Source organism: Carcharhinus amblyrhynchos, unplaced genomic scaffold (genome assembly GCF_965287045.1).
Source record: "Carcharhinus amblyrhynchos unplaced genomic scaffold, sCarAmb.v2.hapA chromosome_300, whole genome shotgun sequence".
In the NCBI taxonomy this organism is placed as follows: domain Eukaryota; kingdom Metazoa; phylum Chordata; class Chondrichthyes; order Carcharhiniformes; family Carcharhinidae; genus Carcharhinus; species Carcharhinus amblyrhynchos.
In genome coordinates this window covers 73,435-92,787 of record NW_027650040.1, presented here as the reverse complement: position 1 = coordinate 92,787, position 19,353 = coordinate 73,435, and the positions used below count along the sequence as shown (strand labels likewise).

Sequence of the window (19,353 nt, the reverse complement as noted above, 5' to 3'; positions counted from 1 at the left end):
ACCCTCCCCTTTCCTTCTCCCCTGTGTACTCTATGAACAGTATGCTTTGTCCATACAGCACCCAAGAAGCAATACTTTTCACTGTAGCCCAATGCATGTGACAATAATAACTCAAATCCAAATGTGACTCCAGACTCACGGCATTGTGGTTGACTGTTGATTGCCCTCGGCAATGACTGAGTAAGCCACTCGCTTCAAGGGCAATTAGGAATGAGCAACAAATGCCAGCCTTGCCAGTGACGCCCGCCTCCCGTGAAAGAATAAAGAAATAAAAGAGATTGGAGGAGCCTGTCCCAGACATGATATTTCAGAGGATAATTTCACCTATGACTAGTTCTTTGGAACGTGAAATGAATTCGTAAACACCTTGACTGAGCTCATGCAGTTTCTGGATGGTGTTAACTAGGATGATACATACTCGGCCTTCTAGGATCTCACTGAGCCGCAATAAGATGTTCTTCAGCAGCTGAGATGAACAAAGACACAGTACAGCACAGGCCCTTCAGTCCTCCAAGCCTCTGCCGATCATGTTGACCTCTCCAGACCAATCACCAGTATCCCTCTATTCCCCGTCTGTTCGTGCGTCTATTCAAATGCGGCTAACGTAGCTGTCTCGACCACCTCACTTGGCAGTGCATTCCAGGCCCCCACTCCCCCTTCTGTGTAAAAAACTTCCCCACCACATCTCCACTGAACCTTCCCCCCCTTATCTTGAACTTGTGCCCCTTTGTAATTGTCATTTTTGCCCCTGGGAAAAAGTTTCCAATTGTTCACCCTATCTATACCCCTCAACATTTTATAAACTTCTATCAGGTCACCCCCTCAGCCTCCATCTTTCCAGGGAGAACAATCCCAGTTTATTTAATTCCTCCTTATAGCTAATACCCTCCATACCAGGCAACACCCTGCTAAATCTTTCCTGTCCTCCCTCCAAAGCCTTCCTGCAGAAGGAAGACGGGGAAAGGGATTGTGTGAGTGGATGTTTTGCTCAAAGCTCTGGCATTGTGCCCCCCTCCCCAAATTACCACCCCTTCCTCTCTGTCAAGCACTACTAACCTGCAGCTTCCTCCCTCCTCCACCACCTCCCTCCCCCTCTCTGCCAGTCAAGCCTGCCCCCGTGGGGATCTGAGTAACCCATCCCGACCTGTACTGAAACCACACCAGATGGGGAGAGTTGGGTGTTGCTGGCTGGGCCAGCATTCATTGCCCATCCCTAATTGCCTGAGGGCAGTCGAGAGTCAACCACGTTGCTGTGGCTCTGGAGTCACATGTAGGCCAGGCCGGGTAAGGATGACAGATTTCCTTCCCTAAAGGACATTAGCAAACCAGATAGATTTTTCCAACAATGGTTTCATGGCCATCAGCAGATTCTTCATTCCAGATATTTTGTATTGAATTCAAATTCCACCATCTGCGGTGGTGAGATTCGAACCCGGGCCCCCAGAGCATTATTGAGTTTCTGGATTAATAGCCCAGTGGTAATACCACAAGGCCATTGCCTTCCCGGGCAGTACCTCATGTGAGCTCAACCCCTCCACTCACCCCATTCCAACCCCCTCCCCTTTGCACTTGTTCCTGCCCCTCTCTCCTGCTCCCCACTTGCCTCCCACCTCTGCTGCCCCTTACTGCCCTTCTCTCTGTTGCTATCCCTTTCTCTGCTGTCCCCCCTTCCTGATATTTATTCCCTCCCCTGCCTATCTCCTCTGCCCTTCCCTGTCTGCTACTGCCCCTCTCTATCACACCCACCCCCCCCACCTTCCCCCCTTCTCCACTGTCGCTCTCAGACAGTGTGTGTCCAAACCCAATCAAAGGGAGCTACGGTGCCTTGCATCCTGACCTCGAGTCTCTATATTGTATCTCAAATGCTCAACTCAATGCTAATACTCTCAACAAGCTCTTTTCCAGTGAGCGATATGGAAGCAGCTGTGTGCCCTGGGTATTTATTGTTGTCACAGAGGCCACAGATTTTAATGACTTATCAATTTCTGTTTAATTTTCTCATTTGGGTTTCATGGAAACCTGTGCAATGTAAGATTAGCTTCAAATGCCAATCAGTCTCATTAAAAGTGACTTAATGACACTCACCGCTACAGAGAAGATTACACAAGCTGAAATGTTGCCAAGTTAAAGCTGGAAGTCAGAGGTGTATCCTGCCAGAAGATTCTCTGAGCAGACTGTCAGAGTCATTTGGCAGAACGCCTCATCAGCAGAACTTCCAAACAAGCACCAAGACTGAGTTTGGCTGGTGGTGAGAAAGGCCATTCCCGTCAGATCCGTCCTTCAGGCCTGGAGTCTCCCCCCATCCCCACGCTGCCCTCGAGGGAGGGGAAGAGACCATTATCCACCTCCTTGTGGAATATGTCTTTGTAAAGAAGTTCTGGAGAGAGATGAGGTGGTATATTTGTCGAGGTTCATCCCAAGCAGCTTGGCATCACCAAGTGGGACTCTGTGCTCTACAGGCTGTTTCCAGGGGCGCACACCGAGACAAACATCAGCCGCTGCCGCAGGGTCATCAACCCAGTGAAAGATGTTCTTTGGTCCACCAAAACTTGTTGGTCTTCCGGTGAAAAGAATTGTCCTCAACCGAGATTGGCACATTGCAAAGCTAATACTACGTGCTGAGGGACACACTCAAGCTTAATAAGAACATAAGAACTAGGAGCAGGAGTGGGCCATCTGGCCCCTCAAGCCTGCTCCGCCATTCAATAAGATCATGGCTGATCTTTTTGTGGACTCAGCTCCACTTACCCGCCCGCTTACCATAACCCTTAATTCCTTTACTGTTCAAAAATTTACCTATCTTTGCCTTAAAAACATTCAATGAGGTAACCTCAACTGCTTCACTGGGCAGGGAATTCCACAGATTCACAACCCTTTGTGTGAAGAAGTTCCTCCTCAACTCAGTCCTAAATCTGCTCCCCCTTATTTTGAGGCTATGCCCCTAGTTCTAGTTTCAATTTCCCTGCTTCTATCTTATCTATTCCCTCCATAATCTTATACGTTTCTGTAAGATCTCCCCTCATTCTTCTGAATTCCAATGAGTATAGGTCCAGTCTACTCAGTCTCTCCTCATAAGCCAACCCTCTCAATTCCGGAATCAACCTAGTGAATCTCTGCACTCCCTCCAGTGCCAGTATATCCTTTCTCAAGTAAGGAGACCAAAACTGTACTTAGTACTCCAGGTGTGGCCTCACCTTATACAGCTGCAACATGACCTCGCTGTTTTTAAACTCCATCCCTCTCGCAATGAAGGACAATATTCCATTTGCCTTCTTAAATACCTGCTGTACCTGCAAACCAACACCTTGTGATCCTTGAACAAGAACACCCAGGTCCCTCTGCACAGCAGCATGCTGCAATTTTTTACTGTTTGAATAACATTGTGCTCCATCTGCCAGACCCTCACCCACTCACTTAGACTATCTATATCCCTTTGCAGACTTCCAGCATCCTCTGCACCCTTTGCTCTGTGCTTATCTTAGTGTCAACTGCAGATTTTGACACACTGCACTTAGTCCCCAACTCCAAATCATCAATGTAAATTGTGAACAATTGCGGTCCCAACACTGATCCCTGAGGCACACCACTAGTCACTGATTGGCAACCAAAAAAACACCCTTTTACCCCCAGTCTTTGCTTTCTGTTAGTTAACCAATCCTCTATCCACACTAATACACTACCTGTAATAGTGTACAGCTTTATCTAATGTAGCAGTCTTTGGTGTGGCACCTTGTCAAATGCCTTCTGGAAATCCTGATAGGTCACATCCACAGGTTCCCCACTGCACAGATAATATTCTCAAAGAATTCCACCAAATTAGTCAAACATGACCTGCCTTTCATGAACCCGTGCTGTGTCTTCCCCAATGGGACAATTTATATCCAGATGTCTCGCTATTTCTTCCTTGATGATAGATTCAAGCATTTTCCCTATTACAGAAGATAAGCTAATCGGCTGATAGTTACCTGCCTTTTGTGTACCTCCTTTTTTAAACAGTGGGGTCACATTTGCTGTTTTCCAATCTGTGGGAACCACCCCTGCTGCTTGGGGCAGCCACTGCAGACACGCACTGGGGGAAGGTCGCTGATCAAGGCTTTTCATCATAGTGAACTGAGGGGAGATGAATTGTATCGAACCCCCTCGGACTGTGACTTACATTGACTGTATACAGTGAATATTACATCTAGCACAATTATATTGAAGCACCTCCAAGAACAAATTACCCTTAAATATCTTTGCTCCATTTGTAAGGATCATTTTGAAATGTCTGTGATGTTTCTTTGACTGTACTGAAGCACCTCAGAGTGTAATCTGATCTATGCTGAGAACCTGAATATTATCACACTCTGTGTGAAGTCCACCTTGAAATATCTGTAATGTTCTTTCAGATGTTCTACGAATAGAATAGACTTTTGCAAAAAAAAGTGCTGGAGGCTTCTGGATTTGCTGACAGTTCTGTTGGTTTTGACAGCAAAACCCAAAATTCTGGAAAACTTTCCGGAATCATCCAGAACAGAAGGTCAGTGCCCAGCCTATTGTGTCTGCGTCAGTTCTTTGAACAAGCTATCTAATTGCAGCACGGTGACACAGTGCATTGCTGTCTCACAGTGCCAGGGTCCCGGGTTCGATCCCTGGCTTGGGTCACTGTTTGTGTAAATGTTCTCCCCATGTCTGTCTGGGTTTCCTCCAGGTGCTCCGGTTTCCCCCCCCAGTCCGAAAGACGTGCTGGCTAGGTGCACTAGCCATGCTAAATTCTCCCTCAGTATGTACCCAAACATGCACCAGAGTGTGGCGACTAGGGGATTTTCACAGTAACTTCATTGCAGTGTTAATGGAAGCCTACTTGTGACACTGATAGATGAAACTATTGTGTTAACAAACAAAATTTAACAGTGATCCTTAAAATTCCAAATTGTAAAAACTAAAACTTTCCAACTGCCGCGTATTCAAAACCCACAGCGTTGCTGAAACTTGCAACTATCTAATGGCACGGTTGAAATGAAAACATTTTCATCGACTTCAGGAAGCCTAGTGGAGAACATGCCCCTGTCTACATCAACGGGACGAAGTAGAAATGGTCGAGAGCTTCAAGTTTCTAGGCGTCCAGATCACCAACAACCTATCCTGATCGCCCCCCGATGACGCTATAGTTAAGAAAGCCCATCAACGTCTCTCCTTTCTTAGAAGACTAAGGAAATTTGGCATGTCAGCTGCAACTCTCACCAACTTTTACAGATGCACCATAGAAAGCATCCTTTCTGGTTGTACCACAGCTTGGTATGGGCTCCTGCTCTGCCCAAGAGCGCAAGGAACTACAAATGGTCATGAATGTAGCCCAATCCATCACGCAAACCAGCCTCCCATCCATTGACTCTGTCCATACTTCCTGCTACCTCGGCAAAGCAGCCAGCATAATTAAGGACCTCACGCACCCCGGACATTCTCTCTTCCATCTTCTTCCTTTAGGAAAAAGATACAGAAGTCTGAGGTCATGTACCAGCCAACTCAAGAACAGCATCTCCCCTGCAGCCATCAGAATTTTGAATGGATTTACCTTGATCTTTCTCTACATCCTAGCTATGACTGTAACACCTAATTCTGCACTCTCTCCTTTCCTTCTCTATGAACGATATGCTTAGTCTGTATAGCATGCAAGAAACAATACTTTACATTGTATGTTAATACATGTGACAATAATCAAATCAAATCAAAATCAAACTACAATAGCTGTAATGTTTGACATGAGGGCTGTATGAAGAGATGTTAAGACAGTTGACTAAAAGGTTATAAGATTAAATTGGTGAGAGACTTTGGAGATTATTGCGTGGAAGTGAGGAAGGGAGGGAGGCCACTTGTAGGGAATTCTATGGCTGTGGCTGGATAGATGGAAATGTGATAGGGTAAAGACGGCTACATCCAGACAAGGATATGTGCTCAACCCTGTTAGAGACGTATCAACAGTTAGGATAAGGAGGGATAGTTTGTCACGTGGAATCATAGAATCCTACATTACAGAAGGAGGCCATTCAGCCTATCAAGTCTGCACCGACCACCTAGGCCCTATCCCCACAACCCCATGCATTTACCCTAGCTAGTCCCCCTGATGCTAAGAGGTAATTTAGCATGGCCAATCCAAACAACCCGCACATCCTTGGAGCGTGGGAGGAAACCGGAGCACCTGGAAGAAACCCATGCAGACATGATGAGGATGTGCTGCCTTTAGGTTTGATAGTTTTGTTTTTGTTCTTCACAGATGTGAGAGTTGTTGGCAATGCCAGCATTCATTACCCATCCGCAATTGAGAAGGTGGTAGTGAGCTGCCTTCGTGAACCACTGCAGTCCACGTGGTGTAGGTACATCCACAGTGCTGTTAGCGAGAGAGATCAAGGATTTAGACCCAGCGACTGCGAAAGGACGACAGATATATTTCGACGTCAGGATGGTGAGTGACTTGGAGGGGAGTTTACAGGTTGTGATGTTCTCTTCATCTGTCATTATGAGGTGGTGGAAATCACAGGTTTGGATGGTACCTTGGTGAGTTACTGCAGTGCATCGTGTAGATGGTACACATGGCTGCTACTGTGCTCCAGTTGTGGAAGGAGTGAATATTAATGGATGCGGGGAGCAATCAAGCAACTGCTTTGCGCTGGATGGATGTGAGTTTCTTGTTTTCTTGAGTGTTGTTGGAGCTGCATGCATTCAGGCAAGGGGCAGCTCCGTGGCACTGTGTTTAGCACGGCTGCCTCGCAGCACCAGGGACTGGATTCAATTCCACACTTAGGGACAACATGCAAACTCCACACATCCATGTCTGCATGGGTCTCCTCTGGGTGCTCTGGTTTCTTCCCACAGTCCAAAAATGTGTAGGTTAGGTGAATTGGCCATGCTAAATTGCTCCTTAGTGTTCAAAGATGTGCAGATTAGCTGGATTGACTGTGCCAAATTGCTTCCTAGTGTCCAAAGATGTGCAGATTAGCTGGATTGACTGTGCCAAATTGCTTCCTTGTGTCCAAAGATGTGCAGATTAGGCAGATTGGCCATACTAAATTGCTCCTTAGGGTCCAAAGATATATAGGTTAGGTGGATTGGCCGGACTAAATTGCCCCTTGGTATTCCAAGATGTGTAGGTTAGGAGGATTAGCTGGATAAAGACGTAGGGTTACTGGGATAGGGTCTAGGTGAGATGCTCTGTCAGAGAGTCACTGCAGACTCGATGGACCAAATTGCCTCATTCTGCACTGTAGGGATTAGCTGGGGGGAACTTTCCCATCCCGCCTGCCGTGGGAATCGTAGCGGGAGGAGTGCGGGGGAGGGTGGGCCATGCGAAGGTCTGTTGACCTGGGGGATGAGTGATTTTCCGATTCTGGGGCGAGCGCAGCTGAAAACTCCCACCCAATGGTTCTACAAGAGTATTCCATTACACTCCTTCAGTAATATGACTTGAATCATAAAGTTTAATGGAAAGTCTGTTTTTCCATTCTATCCAACAGGAAAAACCCATGTTGTGTTTGTAATTTTATTACTTTAAATGGCTTGTGTATCTCGACTCCCAGATTTCTTGCTGCTCCTCAATATCATTTTGATTCCTATTTTCCAAGGAAAATGTGGCTATCTTGCTCTTTCTCCCAAAAGGCACCTCCTCTCATTAATCTGCATTTGATTTAATTTATTATTGTCACATGTATCAGTATACAGTGAAAAGTATTGTTTCTTGCGCGCTATACAGACAAAGCATACCTTTCATAGAGAAGGAAAAGGAGAAAGTGCAGAATGTAGTGTTACAGTCACAGCTAGGGTGGAGAGAAAGATCAACTTAGGGTCCATTCAAAAGTCTGACAGCAGCAGGGAAGAAGCTGTTCTTGAGTCAGTTGGTGCGTGATCTCTTTTTCCCAAAGGAAGAAGGTGGAAGAGAGAATGTCCAGTGTGCGTGGGGTCCTTAATTATGCTGGCCGCTTTGCCGAGGCAGCGGGAAGTGTAGACAGAGTCAATGGATGGGAGATTGGTTTGCGTGATGGTCTGGGCTACATTCATAGTTCATAGTTATAGGTAGGACGTAGAGAAAGATCAATTTAATGCGAGGTAGGTCCATTCAAAAGTCTGACAGCAGCAGGGAAGAAGCTGCTCTTGAGTCAGCTGGTGCGTGATCTCAGACTTTTGTATCTTTTTCCGGAGTGTGTGAGGTCCTTGATTATGCTGGCTACTTTTCCGAGGCAGTGGGAAGTGTAGACAGATTCAATGGATGGGAGTCAATGGATATTGCAGTTAATTTGCAAATTACATGACAATATGCAAATTTATTCATGTCTTTCTGTATTTTTCCACAGTCCTCTTCAGTATTAATTACATCCCTAATTCAATTTGGTCCCATTTGTATCTGAACTGTTCCCAGAGTGCAAATCATAGTGATCTCAGCACCAGTGCCCCTGGAACTCCCTCATCCTACCTTATGCCAGTCTGAATGTCCGCTGAATGTACCCTGCTAATCCCCCTGACACTAAGGGGCAATTTTGCATGGTCAACACACCTAACCCGCACATATTTCCACTGTGGGAGGAAACCGGAGCACCCGGTGGAAACACACGCTGACACAGGGAGAATGTGCAAGCTCCACGCAGACAGTGACCCAACCCAGGGATCGAACCCGGGTCCCTGGCGCTGTGAGGCAGCAGTACCAACCACCGTGCCGCCCCATCTCTAATTACCCTTGAGCTACTCAGCTATTTCAGAGAGGGTATTTAAGAGTCAGCCGCATTGCTGTGGATCTGGAGTCACAGATAGGCCAGACCGGGTAAGGACGGCAGATTTCCTTCCCCAAAGGAGGGAGGGTCGTTTGCCTTTGGAACTCCTTGCCACAGTGAGCTGGGGGGGGGGGTCAGAGTCCTTGACCCTGATTTTACTGGCACGCACGCCCCAATTTTGGGGTGGGCGAGGCCCGCAAAACAGCATTGCGAGCCGTTGGCCATCTTCCAAGCCCCGGGCGGGCATGCCGGTAGAATTCCAGCCCTCGTGTCTATCTAAGGCTGGGATAGATAGATTGTCGATCAGTAAGGGAATCGAGGAAAAGGCCAGGAAAGTGGATGTGAGGAATGTCGGATCTGCCACGATCCCATTGAATTACGGAGCAGGCTCGAGGGGCTGAACTGCCTACTCCTGTTCCTAGTCCTTATGCTCTTACAGTACACGGGGTGAAGGGGATCAAACTATGTGGGGAAGGTGGGATCATGTTAGTGAGTTGGTTGATTGGCCATGATCATAATGACTGGCAAGCTTGAGGGGCCGAATGGCCTCCTCCTGCTCCTATTTTCTATGTCATTAGTGAACCAGATGGGTTTTTAACGACAATCATAGAACCGTACATTGCAGGAAGAGGCTATTCAGCCCATCGAGTCTGTACCGACCACTATCCCACCCAGGCCCTACCCCCATATCCCTATATATTTCAACCACTAATCCCTCAAACCTACACATCTCAGGACACTGAGGGGCAATTTTAGCCTGGCCAGTCAACCTAACCCGCACATCTTCGGACTGTGGGAAGAAACCGGAGCTTGCAGAGGAAACCCACGCAGACACGAGGAGAATGTGCAAACTCTGCACGTACAGTGACCCGAGCCGGGAATCGAACCCAGTGGTTTCATGTTCATCAATTTAGACTTTTAATTCCTGATCTTTCAAATTTCACCATCTGCTGCGGTGGGATTCGAATCCGGGTCCCCAAAGCATTACCCCTGGATGACACATCCAGTGATGATCCCACAAAACCACTGCCCACCCTGGTTGGTTTCTAGGGCACCCCCACAAAGACCTAAGTTTCGAGTTCATGTCAGGATTCTTCCCCTAAGGTCACACCAGCTTGACCCCAGAGGAAAATTCCTCCATGATAATTATTAAAGGCATTTCTCACCCTGATTCTTACTTCCCTCCTACCCCTACCCTGGAGGGAACCTTCCAGAAATCCCTAGGAACAATCTTTGAAGACCATAAGGATGTGTGTGAAACCAGGAACGGGGGTAAACCGTACGGCCATTTGAGTCCGCTCAACATGATTGTGACTGACAACTCCACTTTCCCACGCATTCCCCATATTCCTTGAGAGGTCAAACATCTGTCTATCCCAACGATGGAGCCGCCGCCAATCTCTGGGGGACAGAATTCCGAGGATTCGCAACCCTTTGATTGAAGGAATTTCTCCTCAGTCCAAAGCGATTGGATCTCTTCCCCTTTCGTCGGAGGGAGAACCTCTCACCCCAGGGGCCAATCTGGTGAACCCACAAGAACACTTGAATCCACATCTGGGAGACGATAGGCCAGCGGTATTATCTCTAGACTATTAATCCAGAAACTCAGCTAACATTCCGGGGACCCGGGTTCGAATCCCACCACGGCAGATGATAGAATTTGAATTCAATTTTTAAACATCTGGAATTAAGAATCTACTGATGACCATGAAACCACTGTCGGAAAAACCCATCTGGTTCACTGATGTCCTTTAAGGAAGGAAATTGGCCATCGTTGCCTGGTCTGGCCTACATGTGACTCCAGGGCCATGTGTACGAGGGGTGGGTAATAAATGCTGGCTAGCCAGTGACACCCGTGTCCCACAAATTAATTTTAAAAAATTATAGTCGCGATTTAACAACAGTTTGGAAACAGGAAAAGGGAACCTGTACAGAGTAAGTTGGGAGTTCCACAGGTTCCAGAAACTTCAAGACATTTTTGATATCTTTGCTCACAAGTAACTTGAGATCTGATGCACAATAGGTGGTGTCGAATTGATAACCTGCTCTGTCCCTTTACGGATGTTGTTCAGGAACCCCTTGTGGTGAATAATCAGCAGGATTTTCCAGTCACGCCTGCCCCCCCAGAAATCCCTGCCTGAGGCCCTATAATTGGTCCGTCAAATTTTCCATTCCACTCGCGATGATTCCCATGGCGAGCGGGACAGGAAATCTGTTTCCAGCGTGTCCAAATTAACACTCAAAATTCCAGTCCTCTTCCCGCTCCTAGTGACACGAAGACAGACTTCCATCCATTCCCACAGCTGATAATTCCCAGCACAGGCCATTTGGCAGCATAGTGGTTAGCACTGCTGCTTCCCCCCCGTGCCAGGGACCTAGGTTCGATTCCTGGACTTCGGTCACTGTTCATGTGGAGTCTGCATGTCTCCCCCGTGCTTGCGTGGGTTTCCTCCGGATGTTCTGATTTCCTCCCACAGTCCAAGAGACGAGCTGGTTAGGTGAATTAGCCATACTTCATTGCTCCTTAATGTCCAGAGATGTGCAGGTTAGGTGGATTGGCCAAGCTAAATTGCACCTTAGCATCCAAAGCTGGTATAGGTTAGGTGGATTGGCCATGCTAAATTGCCCCTTAGTGTCCAAAGATGTGAGGTTAGGTGGATTGGCCGTGCTAAATTGCCCCTTAGTGTCCAAAGATGTGAGGTTAGGTGGATTGGTCATGCTAAATTGCCCCTTAGTGTCCAAAGATGTGAGGTTAGATGGATTGGCCATGCTAAATTGCCCCTTAGTGTCCAAAGATGTGTGGGTTAGGTGGATTGGGCCATGCTAAATTCTCCTTCAGTGTACCTGAAGAGGTGTTGGCGTGTGGCGACTAGGGGATTTCCACAGTAACTTCACTGCAGTGTTAATGTCAGCGTACTTGTAACACTGATAAATAAACTTTTAAAAAGTCCAACAGTTTTGACCAAGATTTTGGTTAATCATCTGTCCCAATTTCTCCTGTGACTCACTGCCAAAGTTGTGTAATGACTTGTCCCTGCGACGTTTTACCATATTACGGAAGTCAGATTCGCTGCTGTCGAAATTACAGCTTGTAATTAGTCAAACATTCATTGCTATTCCAAGTAATAATCGTGTCTGCTATTTGAACCTGTTTTGTTGATTTTTGAACAGGCTAACAACTCGATAATTGCGGCAGTTGCTAAATATTTCTTTGCTGTGTTGTGTCCCTGAAGCAGAAACAATCGTGTAAAATAATGGACGGGCAAACACTGCGAGTATTGCTGCGCGCACCGTACGTTTAAACCACCCAGGTATCTGGGTCAATAGGTGGCAGATACAATTCCATGTGGATCGCAGAGCAGGGAAGTAAGAATTCAAAAGCTTGTTGAATGGCACACTGGGTCAGCACTGATTAAAAAAGGATGTTAATGGGTTACGCAGTATAAGCCAATTGCATAACTAGCACAATGGTTAAAACAATAGATAAATGAAACATGGGATTGTTCTCACCAAGATTCCGGGTATCAGGGACTTAAACAATGAATAGTTGCCCTGGAGAGGGTGCAGGATTGATGCTGCCTGGGCTGGAGTGTCTCAGCTGTAAAGAGAGGCTGGTTAGGCTGGGGTCGTTTCCCCTTACAGCAGAGAATAAATACATGCTTGATGGCCAGCACAGATATGATGGGCCAAAGGGCCTCTTTTAGTGATGTTTAAGTTGAGGCAGTTTGATTTCTTTTATTAAAAAGGAAACATAGAATCATACAGTCATTTCGATGACCAAATTTCAAGGATATGCAGTGAATTGACAAACTGATTGAAGGAAATTGTTCCCAAACTTAATTGATTCTGAAACAATCCGCAAGATTCCCCAACAACCCACAAGATTCCCCAACAACCCACAAGATTCCCCAACAACCCACAAGATTCCCCTACAACCCACAAGATTCCCCTACAACCCACAAGATTCCCCTACAGTCCACAAGATTCCCCAACAGTCCACAAGATTCCCCAACAGTCCACAAGATTCCCCAACAGTCCACAAGATTCCCCAACAAGCCACAAGATTCTCCAACAAGCCACAAGATTACCCAACAAGCCACAAGATCCTGAAGCAATCCACAAGATGGGCGACACGGCGCCACAGTGGTTAGTGCTGCTGCCTCATAGCGCCAGGGACTCGGGTTCAAATCCTGGCTTGAGCCACTGTCTGTGTGGAGTTTGCACGTTCCCCCCATGTCAGGTTTCCTCCCACAGTCCAAAGATGTGCAGGTTAGGTCGATTGGCCATGCTAAACTGCCTCTTAGTGTCCTGGGATGTGTAGGTTAGAGAGATTCGCGAGATATATATATATATATATATGGGATTGTGGGTATAGGGCCTCGGTGGGATTGTTTTTGGTGCAGACTTGATGGGCTGAAGGGCCTCCTTTTGCACTGTAGGGATTCTATGATTCTAAAACAGTCCACAAAATCCTAAATCAATCCCCAATCTGAAATAACAGACAAGATTCTGAGCAACGATAATATTCTAAGGGACCAACATTAAGTTTCACATTTGGGAATCATACTGAATATTAGAACATCCAAAACATCCCAAACTCCCAGAGAAACATCCCTGGAACATTCTCATTGCAACTAAACAGCCAGCCTGCACAGGCCAAGTGTGAATCCCATTCCTGGCTGCCTGGAGCCTCCCGGTGCAGACTGGAGCCACTTTCTCTGGTGTCTGGTTCCCTGGACAGACTGCCCACTGCCAAAATTCCCCCTCCCCACTTCCTAAGGCACCCTCAGCATCTATACTTTTAATAAAGGCGCCAGTGTCCTCCAACCTTAACCGAGCGATGGTCCAATCCTTCAAGGTTACCTTTCCCAAGAACACAACAAGAACTCTGGATAGAAGCAGGAGGGACAGAGGGGCATCAGGGGGTAAGAGGGGGGAGATGGTGAGACACCTCAGGGGGGTACCAGGGACCACAGTGGGGGTAAAAGAGATTTCGGGGACAGCATAAGGATCCGAGGGAAGGGGGTAAGAGATTTCAAGCAGTAATAGGGACCTAGGGGGTATTAGAGATTTCAGGGGGGATATGGAGATCTCAGAGGAATATAGAGATCTCGGTGGGGGGGGATGTAGAGATCTCAGTGGGGGGGGGATGTAGAGATAAGAACATAACATAAGAACATAAGAAATAGGAGCAGGAGTAGGCCATCTAGCCCTTCAAGCCTGCCCCGCCATTCAATAAGATCATGGTTGATCTGTCGTGGCTCAGTTCCACCTTCCCGCCCTCTCCCCATAACCCTTAATCCCCTCGCTTATCAAAAACCCATCAACCCGCGTCTTAAAAATATTTAGCGAGGCAGCCTCCACCACTTCAACGGGCAGAGAATTCCAGAGATTCACCACCCTTTGAGTGAAGAAGTTCCTCGTCAACTCCGTTCTAAACCGCCCCCCCCTTTATCTTGAGGCTGTGCCCCCTAGTCCTACTGTCTTTTTTGAGCGGGAAGAGTCTCTCCACCTCTATCCTATCCATCCCATTCATCATCTTATACGTCTCAATGAGATCTCCCCTCATTCTTCTAAACTCTAACGAGTACAAGCCTAGTTTATTCAGCCTCTCCTCATAGCTCAACCCCCTCAACTCCGGTATCAGCCTAGTAAACCTCCTCTGCACTCCCTCCAAGGCCAAAATATCCTTGCGTAAATATGGCGACCAAAACTGCACACAGTACTCCAGCTGCGGCCTCACCAATGCCCTATACAGCTGCAGCAAGACCTCCCTACTTTTATATTCAATCCCCCTCGCTATGAAGGCCAGCATCCCATTCGCCTTCCTGACCACCTGCTGCACCTGCAGGCTGGGTTTTTGCGACTCATGCACAAGGACCCCGAGGTCCCTCTGCACCGTCGCCTGCTGCAATTTTTTGCCCCGTAAGTAATAGTCCTTCCTACCATTATTCCTACCAAAGTGGACCACCTCGCACTTGCCAACATTAAATTCCATTTGCCAGTTCCTGGCCCATTCGCCCAGCCTATCTAGATCCTTCTGCAGACTCTCCACACCCTCCGCGCAATTTGCCGTTCCACCAATCTTGGTGTCATCAGCAAATTTCGACACCCTACACTCGGTTCCCTCCTCCAGATCATCTATATAAATGGTAAATAGCTGAGGCCCCAGCACTGACCCCTGGGGCACTCTACTAGTCACCAACCGCCAATCTGAATAGCACCCATTAACCCCCACTCTCTGTCTCCTATTTGACAACCAATCCTCTATCCACACTAACACCCTACCCCCAACTCCATGCCCCCTTACCTTCTGCAATAACCTCTTGTGAGGTACCTTGTCAAACGCCTTCTGAAAATCAAGAAAGACCACATCCACCGGCTCTCCTCTATCCACCGCCCTAGACACATCCTCATAGAACTCCAATAAATTTGTCAGACACGACTTCCCCTTAATCCCAGTGCGGGGGATGTAGAGATCTCAGTGGGGGGGGATGTAGAGATCTCAGTGGGGGGGGATGTAGAGATCTCAGTGGGGGGGGATGTAGAGATCTCAGTGGGGGGGGATGTAGAGATCTCAGTGGGGGGGGATGTAGAGATCTCAGTGGGGGGGGATGTAGAGATCTCAGTGGGGGGGGATGTAGAGATCTCAGTGGGGGGGGATGTAGAGATCTCAGTGGGGGGGGATGTAGAGATCTCAGTGGGGGGGGATGTAGAGATCTCAGTGGGGGGGGATGTAGAGATCTCAGTGGGGGGGGATGTAGAGATCTCAGTGGGGGGGGATGTAGAGATCTCAGTGGGGGGGGATGTAGAGATCTCAGTGGGGGGGGATGTAGAGATCTCAGTGGGGGGGGATGTAGAGATCTCAGTGGGGGGGGATGTAGAGATCTCAGTGGGGGGGGATGTAGAGATCTCAGTGGGGGGGGATGTAGAGATCTCAGTGGGGGGGGATGTAGAGATCTCAGTGGGGGGGGATGTAGAGATCTCAGTGGGGGGGGATGTAGAGATCTCAGTGGGGGGGGATGTAGAGATCTCAGTGGGGGGGGATGTAGAGATCTCAGTGGGGGGGGATGTAGAGATCTCAGTGGGGGGGGATGTAGAGATCTCAGTGGGGGGGGATGTAGAGATCTCAGTGGGGGGGGATGTAGAGATCTCAGTGGGGGGGGATGTAGAGATCTCAGTGGGGGGGGATGTAGAGATCTCAGTGGGGGGGGATGTAGAGATCTCAGTGGGGGGGGATGTAGAGATCTCAGTGGGGGGGGATGTAGAGATCTCAGTGGGAGGGGATGTAGAGATCTCAGTGGGGGGGGATGTAGAGATCTCAGTGGGGGGGGATGTAGAGATCTCAGTGGGGGGGGATGTAGAGATCTCAGTGGGGGGGGATGTAGAGATCTCAGTGGGGGGGGATGTAGAGATCTCAGTGGGGGGGGATGTAGAGATCTCAGTGGGGGGGGATGTAGAGATCTCAGTGGGGGGGGGATGTAGAGATCTCAGTGGGGGGGGGATGTAGAGATCTCAGTGGGGGGGGATGTAGAGATCTCAGTGGGGGGGGATGTAGAGATCTCAGTGGGGGGGGATGTAGAGATCTCAGTGGGGGGGGATGTAGAGATCTCAGTGGGGGGGGATGTAGAGATCTCAGTGGGGGGGGATGTAGAGATCTCAGTGGGGGGGGATGTAGAGATCTCAGGGGAGATATAGAGACCTCAGGAGGATATAGAGACCTCAGGAGGATATAGAGATCATGGAGAGGATATACAGATCTCAGTAGGTATAGAGAACCCAGAGGGATATAGAGATCTCAGGTGGAGGGGGGATATAGAGATCTCAGGGGGAATAGTGAAGTCTCGGGGGAGGAATATAGAGATCTCAGGGGGGTATTTAGACATCTCAGGAGGTATTTAGATATCTCGGGGGGGGGAATATAGAGATCTCAGGGGAGTATATAGAGATCATGGGGGGGATGTAGAAAACATGGGGGGATATAAAGATCTCGGTAGGTATAGAGATCTGAGAGGGGATATAGACATCACATGGGGGGGGGGGGCGATATAGAATCCCAGGAGATATAGAGATCTGGGGGGGGGGATGTAGAGATCTCGAAGGGGGGGTGATATAGAGATCCCACGGGAATATAGGTATCTCAGGGGGCATGTAGAGATCTCAGTGGGAACAGAGAGATCTTAGGAGATATTTAGAAATCTCAGGGAGTGATATAGAGATCTGGGGGGGGGGATATAGAGATTTCAGGGAGGATACAGAAATCTCAGGTGAGGGGGGATATAGGGATCTCAGGGGGATATGGGGATCTCAGGGGGAATATGGGGAACTCGGGGGGGATGTAGGGATCTGGCGAGTATTTCGATATCTCGGGGGGGGGGGGGGGTGTAGGACATCAATCCGAGGAGATATCTAGAGGATCGGCAGATGACTGTCCTTATTTTCTGTTTTATTTCCCAGTCTCTGAGGGTTCGGGGGGGTGGGTTTAGGAAGGAAGGCTCAATGCTGGAGGGGGTTCCGAGCAGCGCTAACACTAACCTTGTGTGTGCTGGACCCCCTTGGCCAGCTCTCCGAGTCTGCGACAGGCTGAAGCTTCAGCGGCGGGTGAACATGTCCCGAGTCTCCAGTCTCTGTGTGTGTGGGGGGGGGGGGGGAGAGACCCCAGAAGCTGCTCCTGAAAGCCAGGAAGGCTGGAGCCCCCGGACCCCGCTCTCTCTCTCTCTCTCAGAGCCTTCCACACCGCAGAGCAGTTCAAATCCAGTCCCTCCCTCAGCAAGTGTCCCCTCTGAGCTCCCACTCAGAGCTGATGGGCGGAGAGACAGAGACTGCCTTGCAAACAGACACTTTCTGTCATTGGCCATCACAGGGATCTTAAAAAAAACAAACTGAATTTAATTAACCCCCCCACTTAATGGAAAGAATATCAAACCAAATTTTATATGGGATGGGGGAGTGCCACATGTATTAGGGCAGGTATAGCCTTGGTTTCACAGGTAACAAAGTGTTAAAGTAGCAGAAAAGGTGGAGAGATTTGGCGGGGGGGGCGGGAGGGATGTGGAGTGAATTTAAAAATCTGAGATGCACATTGAATCTTAGAATTGGGGATTTTTCTCCAGGGTCAGGTGGTAACGTCCAAAGATGTGTAGGGTATGTGAGTTCGGCATGGTAAATCGCCACCAAAGATGCACAGGTTAGGTTTTAAAGTGTATTTATTGGTATCACAAGTAGGCTTACATTAACACTGCAATGAAGTTACTGTGAAAATCCCCTCGGCACCACACTCCCACGCTTGGTTGGATACACTGAGGGAGAATTTAGCATGGCCAACGCACCCAACCTGGATTGGCCATGCTAAATTGCCCCTTACTTATCCTAAGATGCACAGGTTAGGTGGATTTGACATGGTAAGTTGCTGCCCCTTAGTGTCCTAAGATGTGTGGGCTGGATGGATTGGCCATACTAAATTGCCCTTAATTTCCAAAGATGTGTAGGTTAGGTGGATTGGCTGTGTAAATTGCCCCTTAGTGTCCAAAGATGTGCAGGGTAGATGGATTGAGCATAGTAAATTGCTTCTTGGTGTCCAAAGATGCATAGGTTGGGTGAATTGCCATGCTAAATTGCCCCTTAGTGTCCAAAGATGTGCAGGTTGGGTGGATTGGCCATGCTAAATTACCCCTTAGTGTCCAGAGATGTGCGGGTTAGATGGATTTGACATGCTAAATGCATGGCAATAGGGGTGGGGCTGAGAGCCTGGATGAGATGCCCTCTAAGACTCGATGGGCTGAATGGCCTCCTTCTGCACTGTAGTGGTTCCATGGCTCTCTGGTTGCACTCAACAGGGTCTGGGAGACTGATCCTCCAACCCTGGAGGCTCCATGGCTGGAGAAGTGGCCTTCACCTCGGGGAGGATTGCGAGGCTGGAGGATGGATAGGGAGGGGCAAGGAGGGAGTGAGAAACAATTGAGGAGATTGTTTTAAGGTGGGCTTTGGGTTAAGTTATCCCTCTGTCTCTCTCGCTTAGCTACCATGGGACTGAGACATCGACACTAGCACATCTCAATAATGTTTCACTGAAGGTGGCCAGCTGGTCCCACAGTCAGGGAAAGCTGTCAGCAACACTCTCTCGACAACACTTTATTTCAGTGTCAGAGAGGTAAGCAGCTGCTCTCGCTGTCTCCAGCCTGTCACAACATCCCCCCAGTGATATTTCACCTCTCCTGGGTAGAGAGGGAGAGTGAGGGTTGCAGAACACAGGCACACAAAAACCTGGTAGATTCATCCTCCCAGCTGCAGACCAATGATTCTGGAAACATCGGAACTCAGACCTGGAGCAGGCAATCCAAAAGCAAGTTGATTCCCGAGTATCCCATTTCCTTCAATCACTGACCCAGGAGGCTATTTGATCTGTTGTGACTGCACTAGCCCATTAGGCAGAATGGCCTGGCTTATCCCCTGCACATCCCCCCCCCCCTCGGTCTGCTATTTTTTCCCAATTACATATTTACCCAAATCTCTTTGGAAGGCCAGCTTTAGATGGATCTCCATCATCCGACCCAGCAGCGCATCCCAATTCCCTAACCACTCATCCAATGAGAAAGTGTCTCCTCGTGTCTCCACT

General features: G+C 48.4%; 1 protein-coding gene across 1 annotated transcript in view; it reads right to left on the bottom strand.

Annotated features, from left to right (window-relative positions):
• Nucleotides 1-17,378, bottom strand: part of LOC145339057 (GTP-binding protein Rhes-like) — a 39,671-nt gene extending 22,293 nt beyond the window's left edge. The window contains exon 1 of the mRNA XM_080183481.1: nt 17,274-17,378. The gene's annotated coding sequence lies outside the window, so the exon portion shown is untranslated. The remainder of the gene's footprint in view (nt 1-17,273) is intronic.
• Nucleotides 17,379-19,353: the final 1,975 nt, after the last annotated feature.